Source organism: Cebus imitator, unplaced genomic scaffold, assembly GCF_001604975.1.
Source record: "Cebus imitator isolate Cc_AM_T3 unplaced genomic scaffold, Cebus_imitator-1.0 Scaffold391, whole genome shotgun sequence".
NCBI classification, from domain to species: domain Eukaryota; kingdom Metazoa; phylum Chordata; class Mammalia; order Primates; family Cebidae; genus Cebus; species Cebus imitator.
In genome coordinates this window covers 332673-341334 of record NW_016107706.1, presented here as the reverse complement: position 1 = coordinate 341334, position 8662 = coordinate 332673, and the positions used below count along the sequence as shown (strand labels likewise).

Below are 8662 nucleotides of genomic sequence, written 5' to 3'. Positions count from 1 at the left end.
TACATTTTCCTATTTTGCTTTGAAATATCTGCTTCTCATTCTAGCATCAGCCACATGTCTTACATTAGGACCTTTAAGTCAACAAGTAAGAGATTAAAGGGAATTAAAGACAAGCATTTCAGGTAGGCCCAGGGAATAAGGGCATTAGGTGGCAGTTAGCTGGATGGTGCAGCAGGGTTAAAATTATCCTTCTATAATTCTGTTTTATGAACAGATTAATGGACTTTCTTAAAATATTTTACAAGGCCAGTTAAGAGCAGCACAGTACAGCATGGTAATTGACCCTCTTGTCTAATTAATTCATCTGGGTTCAAACTGGAGATTAGCCATTTTTTAGCTGTATGATCTTGAACAAGTGGCTTAACTTCTCAGAGCCTGTTTGCCCATCTGTAGGATGGTTATAACAATACCACCTATCTCCAGATTGTTATGAAGGTCAAGTAAAATTATGCACATAAAAATTCAGGCATCACCTGAACACATGGTAATCCCTCAGTAAATGTCAGTGGTTATTGTGTCTAAACCCCTCAACCTGTTGTCATTGTAACTCTGCAACTTCATCGTTTAAGGAACTGAGTGATTATTAGGAGGAATTAAATTCCCTGTTAATCTGCTGGGAAATAATTTGCAGATAGATAAGGACTCCAAAGCACTAATGGCTACATGTTCTCTGGGCTACAGTTTTTTTGCTTGTTCAATGAACAGATGGGAATTGAGGATCTGTAAAGTTCATTCTCATGTGAAAATTTTCTCTGGGTGAAAGGATGCTTCTTTGCTTGTCTAGAGATATATATTTCCTCTGAGAAGGGCCTCAATTGCATTGTAAAATGAAGAGAATAAAGGGCTGTAGTGCAGTTACTTCTACAGAAGACATTAGCCTATAGTGTCCTTCCACCCAGGGCTTTCCAATCCTTGGATGAGGGAGTAAAGGCATCCCTAGGTCTTGGAGAATCAGGGCCTCATGTTTTAGAGCCCTAAATTGCTGAGTGTGGCTGTGACTTGGAATCACTGTGTAGGAAGGTGAAAGAAAATCTGCCAGCGCATTCTTGGCCAAGAGGCTAGATTTAGAAGCCAAGATTTACTTGACTTGCAAACAGTTTGTGTGTTAAAGTGGTAGAATTATGGATGATTGATTTTTTCAATTCAGTTTTATATTTTCAAGTTCTCATACGTCAGTATTATGAGAGAACATACACATAACACAAAGCAACAGTAAATTAATAAAATTATGTGCAAATAATTGAATAAACTCATGCCTGAGAAGTGCCTCATATCATCTAGATGTTGTAGAAATGTAAACAGAAAAGGCACACGCTTTGGATTACAAAGGGCCTGGATTTAAATCAGGTATCAGCACTTTCCAAGTGACTCAATGTCAGGGCATATGTTCTTGTTTTCTGTAAAATGGGGAATGCTTACCTGATTCAGCAGCTGTTCATATTAAATGAGACGATGTGAGTGAACAGCCTCGCAAGGTCAGTTTCTGTTTCTTCTCCCTGTAGGGGGAGTATTTGATGGTGTGAGAAATGAGCTCTGAACAATTCATCAAGACTGATATTTAAAGTGAGGATAACTCACTTTATTGTCAATTAAGCCTATCCCCTTTTTTCTCATCTATCCATCATGTTATTTATTTATACATCCATTCATGCATTCATTCACTTATTACTTTATCCCTGTTATATTGCATGTCCTATAGTGTACAAGATGCTATTGATGCAGAGGTGAATGAAATACGTGACTTACTTTGGAACTTGTGAATTCATATGCAAATACAGGGATGCCCCCCTGCTCCTTAAGCACTATCTTGTATGTTGGCATTTAAACATAAAAACATGACATGATCACAGTAAAAACATAAAGATTAGCCCTTGAATTAAAGATACTAGAAGTTTGATATTCTACATATCCAAAGTTGACAATATTTATGTATATGTGAACATGTGTATATTTATATTTCTAATAATCATATATCTGTATTAAAAGTAAAAGCAATATTTTTTCATGTGATTCCTCTCATCTCATTTTTGCAGCTTATTTTACTAATGTAGTGACATACTGATATTATATATTAGAAATCTACGTTTGCTAAGATCAGCTAAGTTTATATTTGAGTGTAGTCTCGAAGGATTGTGTCTAGGCAATTACATTTTTATTCTTAATTTTAAAACTCAGTACTAAAATAGTTCACTGTCTTCTATTTTCTGTATACTTTCTGGGGCAGTATGTGGTGCTGAGTGACTTAATATTTTAGATTTCTTCTTTAGCTGTACATTTAAATTCCTTTTTTCTTTTAGTGCCTGACATTTCACCCAAGAATGTCACCTGATGCATTTAAAATGGGAAAATATTCATTTTCATCTTCTTTAACTTTCTTTTCTTTAATTTTTAGCTCTTAATTACTATTATGAGCAAAGTGGATTCTATTTTGTTTCACTTCAGAAAAAACTTTGCTTTCTACTATTTCCGAAGTATTATAAGCAGCATGAAGAATTTTAAGTAGTATGCCTGATACTATAGCAGGTAAAGAATTGCTGGCATGAGTTTCAAACCTGGAGACAATAAGACATTGTGCAGTGGACCATTGATAAAGAAGTGGCAGCATGGGGCTCCTCACAATTGTGTTAGTTATTAAAGCCTGAACGTGAGAAGAAATCATTTCTCTGCTCTCTACCAGCCTTTTCTATTCGTTATTAGGTTACTATGGATAAATTCTTAACACCTATCCAAGGTCTTGATTCTTCTCTTTCAAAACTGGGTGCAAGTTGATTTTTGTTAATGACATAGTCTTGTTTTGATGGTAAACTCGTTGCAGAATCAGTCTGAGGTCTGGCTATAGTGTTGTTTATAAAATTCTTGCTTCAGGATCAGGCTGCAAGCAAAAACATCATTTAGAAGAGCTTTTGGCCCTTCACAAAATTGTCATGAACTTTTGAAGAAGAACTTGGAATTATATACTGCTTTGGAGAATACTGCAGTAGAATTTCATGATTTATGTGCCATGACAATTTTTGAAGATGCTTTTTTTCTTATAATCTTCATTTAATATGTGTATTCATCTGATCATTATAACTGCTCGGAAAATCATTGGAAGTATAAATATCTTGGGTCATTTTGATACAGACATTTTCTAGTTGTGGAAGGAAGAGGGACAGGTATTGAGTAATAGTTTGATAAAGTATTTAATGTGCAAGTATAGAGCAGTAATAATTCTTTATAATTTTTTCTCCATGTCTTTCTGTGAATTTTCTAACTGAACATGTTACATATTAAATTGATTAATATTATGACCCAATTGGATTTTACCTTCTTCATGTACCTATCTGTAGATCCCCAAAGCCTCCAAGTATACTGATTTGGATGATTTTATATACGTTCCTTAAGACCATTTTCTGGTAGCAGTATAACTCTGAATTGCATTAAAGGAAAAAGTAAACCATTTTGTAGAACTAAGTGTGATTTTTCTCAATTTAAACCCTACATTCTTCCTATTTGGAGCTACTTAATGATTTGCTGTGTCATTTCCACTCCTGAGTCAGTACAGCTTTATTTTTTACTTAATTATCGCAATTAAGAATATATTTAAAATCTCAACTCTTTGATCTTCCTAGTAGATATTTTTATTGGTCAGTGTCAAACAGATAGAGAGCCTGTAGGAGATATGTATTAGGAGATTTATTGCAAGGAATTGGCTTATGTAATTTTGGAGACTGACTAGGCTTGGCCATAATCCATGAGGCAGGTCGTCAGGAAGGGTAGATTGGAACCCTCAGGCATGAACTTCCACTGACTTAATCAGGCTTGTTCAGATTATCCAGGATAAGTCTTCTTACTTAAAAATCAACTGATTTTTGGTTTTAGTCATACCCACAAAATAGCTTCACAGGCACACCTAGATTAATGAGTACCTGGCCAAGTTCACACATAAAATTGACAATCACAAAATTTAAATGCAAACATTTCAAATTTAGCAAAATAATATAGATTTATGCATAATTGTATATGTTTGATATCAGTTGAAACTAGTTGTTCCTTTTGTGGTTGCAATGAAATACACATTGTGAAAGCGAATGTTCAAGTCCCTCAAATGTTGGGCAAGGGAAAGGGCATGAGCAAGATGATGTAGGCAGCTGCCCGTGAGATTCTGTCCCCATAGCTAAGGCAGACAGTTGGCTATTCTAAGATCTCGAGGTAAGTACACCCCAGCCTGTTTGGTATTCTCTCTTGCTTCTCAGATCTAGGCTTTCTGAAGGGCTCTGTCCAATAAGTGGAGAGGGATTTCCTTGGCTGTTTAGAGTGTGTCTGTTTTCAAATAATGATTAGAAGCAGCCAGGCTTAAGCCCAGAAGCTTTGGAAGCCAAGGGATGGCACCCTGAGTTTTACCAAGAATACTGAAGATATTAAAACAGAGGTTCTCCAATGGTTACCAGAAAACAGGTCACAGATAATACACATCTGAAAACTAAATGACCACTATATTTTCTTGCCTCTGCTCCAACTTCAAGGATAAAAGCTTCTTAAAAGCACAGATTATATATACTCAGAGCATGTCATAGTGAATAGCATAGATGGCAGTTAGTGTACCAGCAAGAAATAGTACACCCAATAAGGTGACGAGGGTTTAACCAAAAGTTTTGTTTAAAAAGATGTGGGCCAGCTTCTGAGAACCCCCAAATGATTGTGTAGTACTCTATAGCCATTATCATCCTCAGTCTTGGGGGGTAGGAAGGGAGAGATTACTGAAAGCATAAAGAGGAAGTCTAGGACTGAGAACTACCCTCATAGGTGCTATGACCTTTGCTGAAGCAATGTAATTAGTACTCTGGAGAGGCAACCAAAGAAGAAGAAATACAGTACTCTGATTCTGAAAAGCCACCTCACTCTCTCCCTGTAATCACCTGCCAGGGTTTCCAAATGGCTGAACCCACAGAATATCAGAGGGCCAGTGGTCCACCAATGTGATCCCTCAAAATCAGCCATCTGAGGCCACAATGGTGAGTGGGTCCAGAGGGGCACACAAAAGATAGGAGGCTCTCCACTCACATTATACAGCAGCTCCAAGCATGTGAACCTGAATAAGCTATGTCATTTCTCTGAGTCTCAGTTTTCTCACCTTACAATAATGTAATCATAGTTATCTGGCTGGGTTGTTTAGGGGCAGATAGTACATGTAAATGTAAATTACTCTTTGTTTAAACTTTTATTTTAGGTTTCACACATATGTGAAGGTTTGTCACAGGGAATTGTTGTAGAGATTGTTTCGTCATGCAGGTATTAAGCCCAGTACCCAATAGTTATCTTTTTGCTCTTCTCCCTCCTCTGATCCTCCCCACTCAAGTAGACCCCAGTGTCTGTTGTTTCTTTCTTTGTGTTCAAAAGTTCTTATCGCTTAGCTCCCATTCATCAGTGAGAACATGTGGTATTTGGTTTTCTGTTCTTGCATTAGTTTGCTAAAGATAATGGCCTCCAGCTCCATCCATGCAAAAGGCAGGATCTTATTCATGTTTATGGTTGCATAGTATTTCATGATATATATGTACCACATTTTCTTTATCCAGTCTGTCACTGATGGGCATTTAGGTGGATTGAAGTCTTTGCTATTGTGAATAATGCTGCAATAAATATTTGCATGTGTGTCTTTATGGTGGAATGATTTATATTCCTCTGGGTATATACCCAAGTAATGAGATTGCTGGGTTGAATGGTAGTTCTGCTTTTAGCTCTTTGAGATATTAACATACTGCTTTCCACGATGGTTGAACTAATTTACATTCCCACTAACAGTGTATAACTCCCATTTCTCTGCAACCTTGCCAGCATCTGTTAATATTTGACTTTTTAATAATAGCATTTCTGATTGGTGTGAGATGGTATTTCATTGTGGTTTTGATTTGCATCTCTCTAATGATCAGTGATAGTGAGCTTTTTATCATACGCTTGTTGGCCACCTGTATGTCTTCTTTTGAAAAGTGTCTGCTCATGTCTTCTGCCCACTTTTTAATGGATTTATTTGTTTTTCTCTTGTAAATGTGTTTAAGTTCCTTGTAAATGCTGGCCATTAAACGTTTGTCAGATGCATAGTTTGCAAATTTTCTCCCATTCTGTAGGTTGTGTTTACTCTGTTGACAGTTCTTTTTCTGTGCAGAAGCTCTTAAGTTTAATTAGATCACACACGATTTTTGCTTTTGTTGCAATTTTTTTTGGTGTCTTTGCCATGAAACCTTTGCCCATTCCTATGTCCAGGATGGTATTGCCTAGGTTATCTTCCAGGGTTTTTATGCTTTTGGGTTTCACATTTAGCTATTTAACTCTTTATTATTATTATTATTATTTGAGATTCAGTGGCATGATCTCAGCTTACTTCAACCTCCACCTCCTGGTCTCAAGTAATTCTCATGCCTCAACCTCCCAAGTAGCTGGGACTACAGGCATGTGTCACCACACCAGACTAATTTTTTTTTTTGTAAAGATGGGGTTTCACTGTGTTGGCCAGGCTCAAACTCCTGGCCTCAAGTGATCCACCAGCCTCAGCCTCCCAAAGTACTGGGAATACAGGCGTGAGCCACTATGCCTGGCCACATTTAAGCCTTTAATCCATCTTGAGTTGATTTTTGCATATGGTGTAAGGAAGGGGTCCACCTTCAATCTTCTGCATGTGGCTAGCCAGTTATTCCAGCACCATTTATTGAATAGACAGTCTTTTATCCATAGCTTGTTTTTGTCAGCTTTCTTGAAGATCAGATGATCGTAGGTGTACAGCCTTATTTCTGGGTCCTCTATTCTGTTTCATTGTTCTGTGTACCTGTTTTTTGTTTCAGTACCATGCTGTTTTGGTTACTGAAGCTTTGTAGTATAGTTTGAAGTTGAATAACATGATACCTCCAGCTTTGTTCATTTTGCCTAGGATTGCCTTGGCTATTCAAGCACTTTTTTTGGTTCCATATGAATTTTTAAATAGTTGTTTTCTAGTTCTGTGAAGAACGTCATTGATAGTTTGATGGGAATAGCATTGAATCTGTAAATTGCTTTGGGCAGTATAACCATATTAATGATATTGATTCTTCCCTATCCATGAACATGGGATGTTTTTCCATTAGTTTGCATCTTCTCTGATTTCTTTTAGCAGTGTTTTGTAATGCTCATTGTAGAGATCTTTCACCTTCCTGGTTAGCTGTGTTCCTAGGTGTTTTATTCTTTGTGTGGCAGTTGTAAATGAGCTTGCCTTTCTGATTTGGCTCTTGGTTCTATTGCTGGTGTATAGGAATGCTAGTGATTTTTGAACATTGATTTGGTATCCTGCAACTTTGCTGAAGTTGTTTATCAGCTGGAGGAGTTTTGGGGCTGAGACCATGGCATTTTCTAGATATAAAATCATGTTGTCTGCAAACAGATAGTTTGACCTCCTCTTCCTATTTGGATGCCCTTTATTTCTTACTCCTCCCTGATCACTCTTGCTAGGACTTCCAATACTGTGCTGAATAGGAGTGGTGAGAGAGGGCATCCTTGTCATGTGCTACTTTTCAAGGGAAATGCTTCCGGCTTTTGCCCAGTCAGTATAATGTTGTCTGTGGGTTGTCATAGATGGCTCTTACTATTTTGAGGTATATTCCTTCAATAAGTGGTTTATTGAGAGTTTTTAACATGAAGGGGTATTGAATTTTATTGAAAGGCTTTATGTGTCTATTGAGATAAGCACGTGGTTCTGTCTTTAGTTCTGTTTATGTGATGAATCACATTTATTGATTTGCATATGTTAAACCAACCTTGCGCCTTGTGGATGAAGCCTACACGATCATGGTGGATTAGTTTTTTGTTGTGCTGCTGGATTCCGTTTGCAAGTATTTTGTTGAGGATTTTTGAATCAATGTTTATCAAAGACATTGGCCTGAAGTCTTCCTTTTCTTTTGTGTCTCTGTCAGGTTTTGATATCAAGATGATGCTGGCCTAATAGAATGAGTTGGGGAGGAGTCCCTCCTCAATTTTTTGGAATGGTTTCTGTAGGAATGATACCAACTCTTCTTTGTACATCTGGTAGAATTTGGCTGTGAATCCTTCAGATCCCAGGCTTCTTTTTGGTTGGTAGGCTATTTATTACGGATCCAATTTTGGAGCTTGTTGTTAGTCTGTTCAGGGAATCAGTTTCTTCCTGGCTCAATCTTTGGAGAGTGTATGTGTCCAATAATTCATCTGTCTCTTTTAGGTTTCCTAGTTTGTGTGCATTCATTACTCTTAACAATAAATGGAGCTTTGCAAAGTGGCAATTGTTGTAGCCAATGAGGTTTATCTGAGGCACAATTACTGCTAAATGAAACTTTTCCCAGTACCCCTCTGTGACGACTTGCAATATAGTTGGCATTGGCAGTTTTTGACAGTCTCCACAGAGACTAAATTAAAAAATATGTAATAGATAGTATTCAGTATAATAGCTGCTACTATTATAATTGTCACCACTGTTGTTACCTCAACTAATTCGTAAAATAGATATGAAGTTCATTTGACAGCAGGAAAGAGGTAAGAGATTCAAGAAACATTTTGAACTGTGTTAGAATAACTGTAGCATCTTACATAGGTATATGTGTTAACCTAAACTCTGATCATAAGACAAAACCCCCATTTCCTCTGAATGCTCCTACTGATCATACATTTCTACTTTTTCCTATTT

General features: G+C 37.1%; 1 non-coding gene across 1 annotated transcript; it reads left to right on the top strand.

The window, feature by feature from the left end:
* Window positions 1–8243: 8243 nt before the first annotated feature.
* On the top strand, window positions 8244–8384 carry LOC119468206. Its single transcript, XR_005196852.1, has one exon. It is a non-coding gene; the product is annotated as a U4 spliceosomal RNA (small nuclear RNA).
* Window positions 8385–8662: the final 278 nt, after the last annotated feature.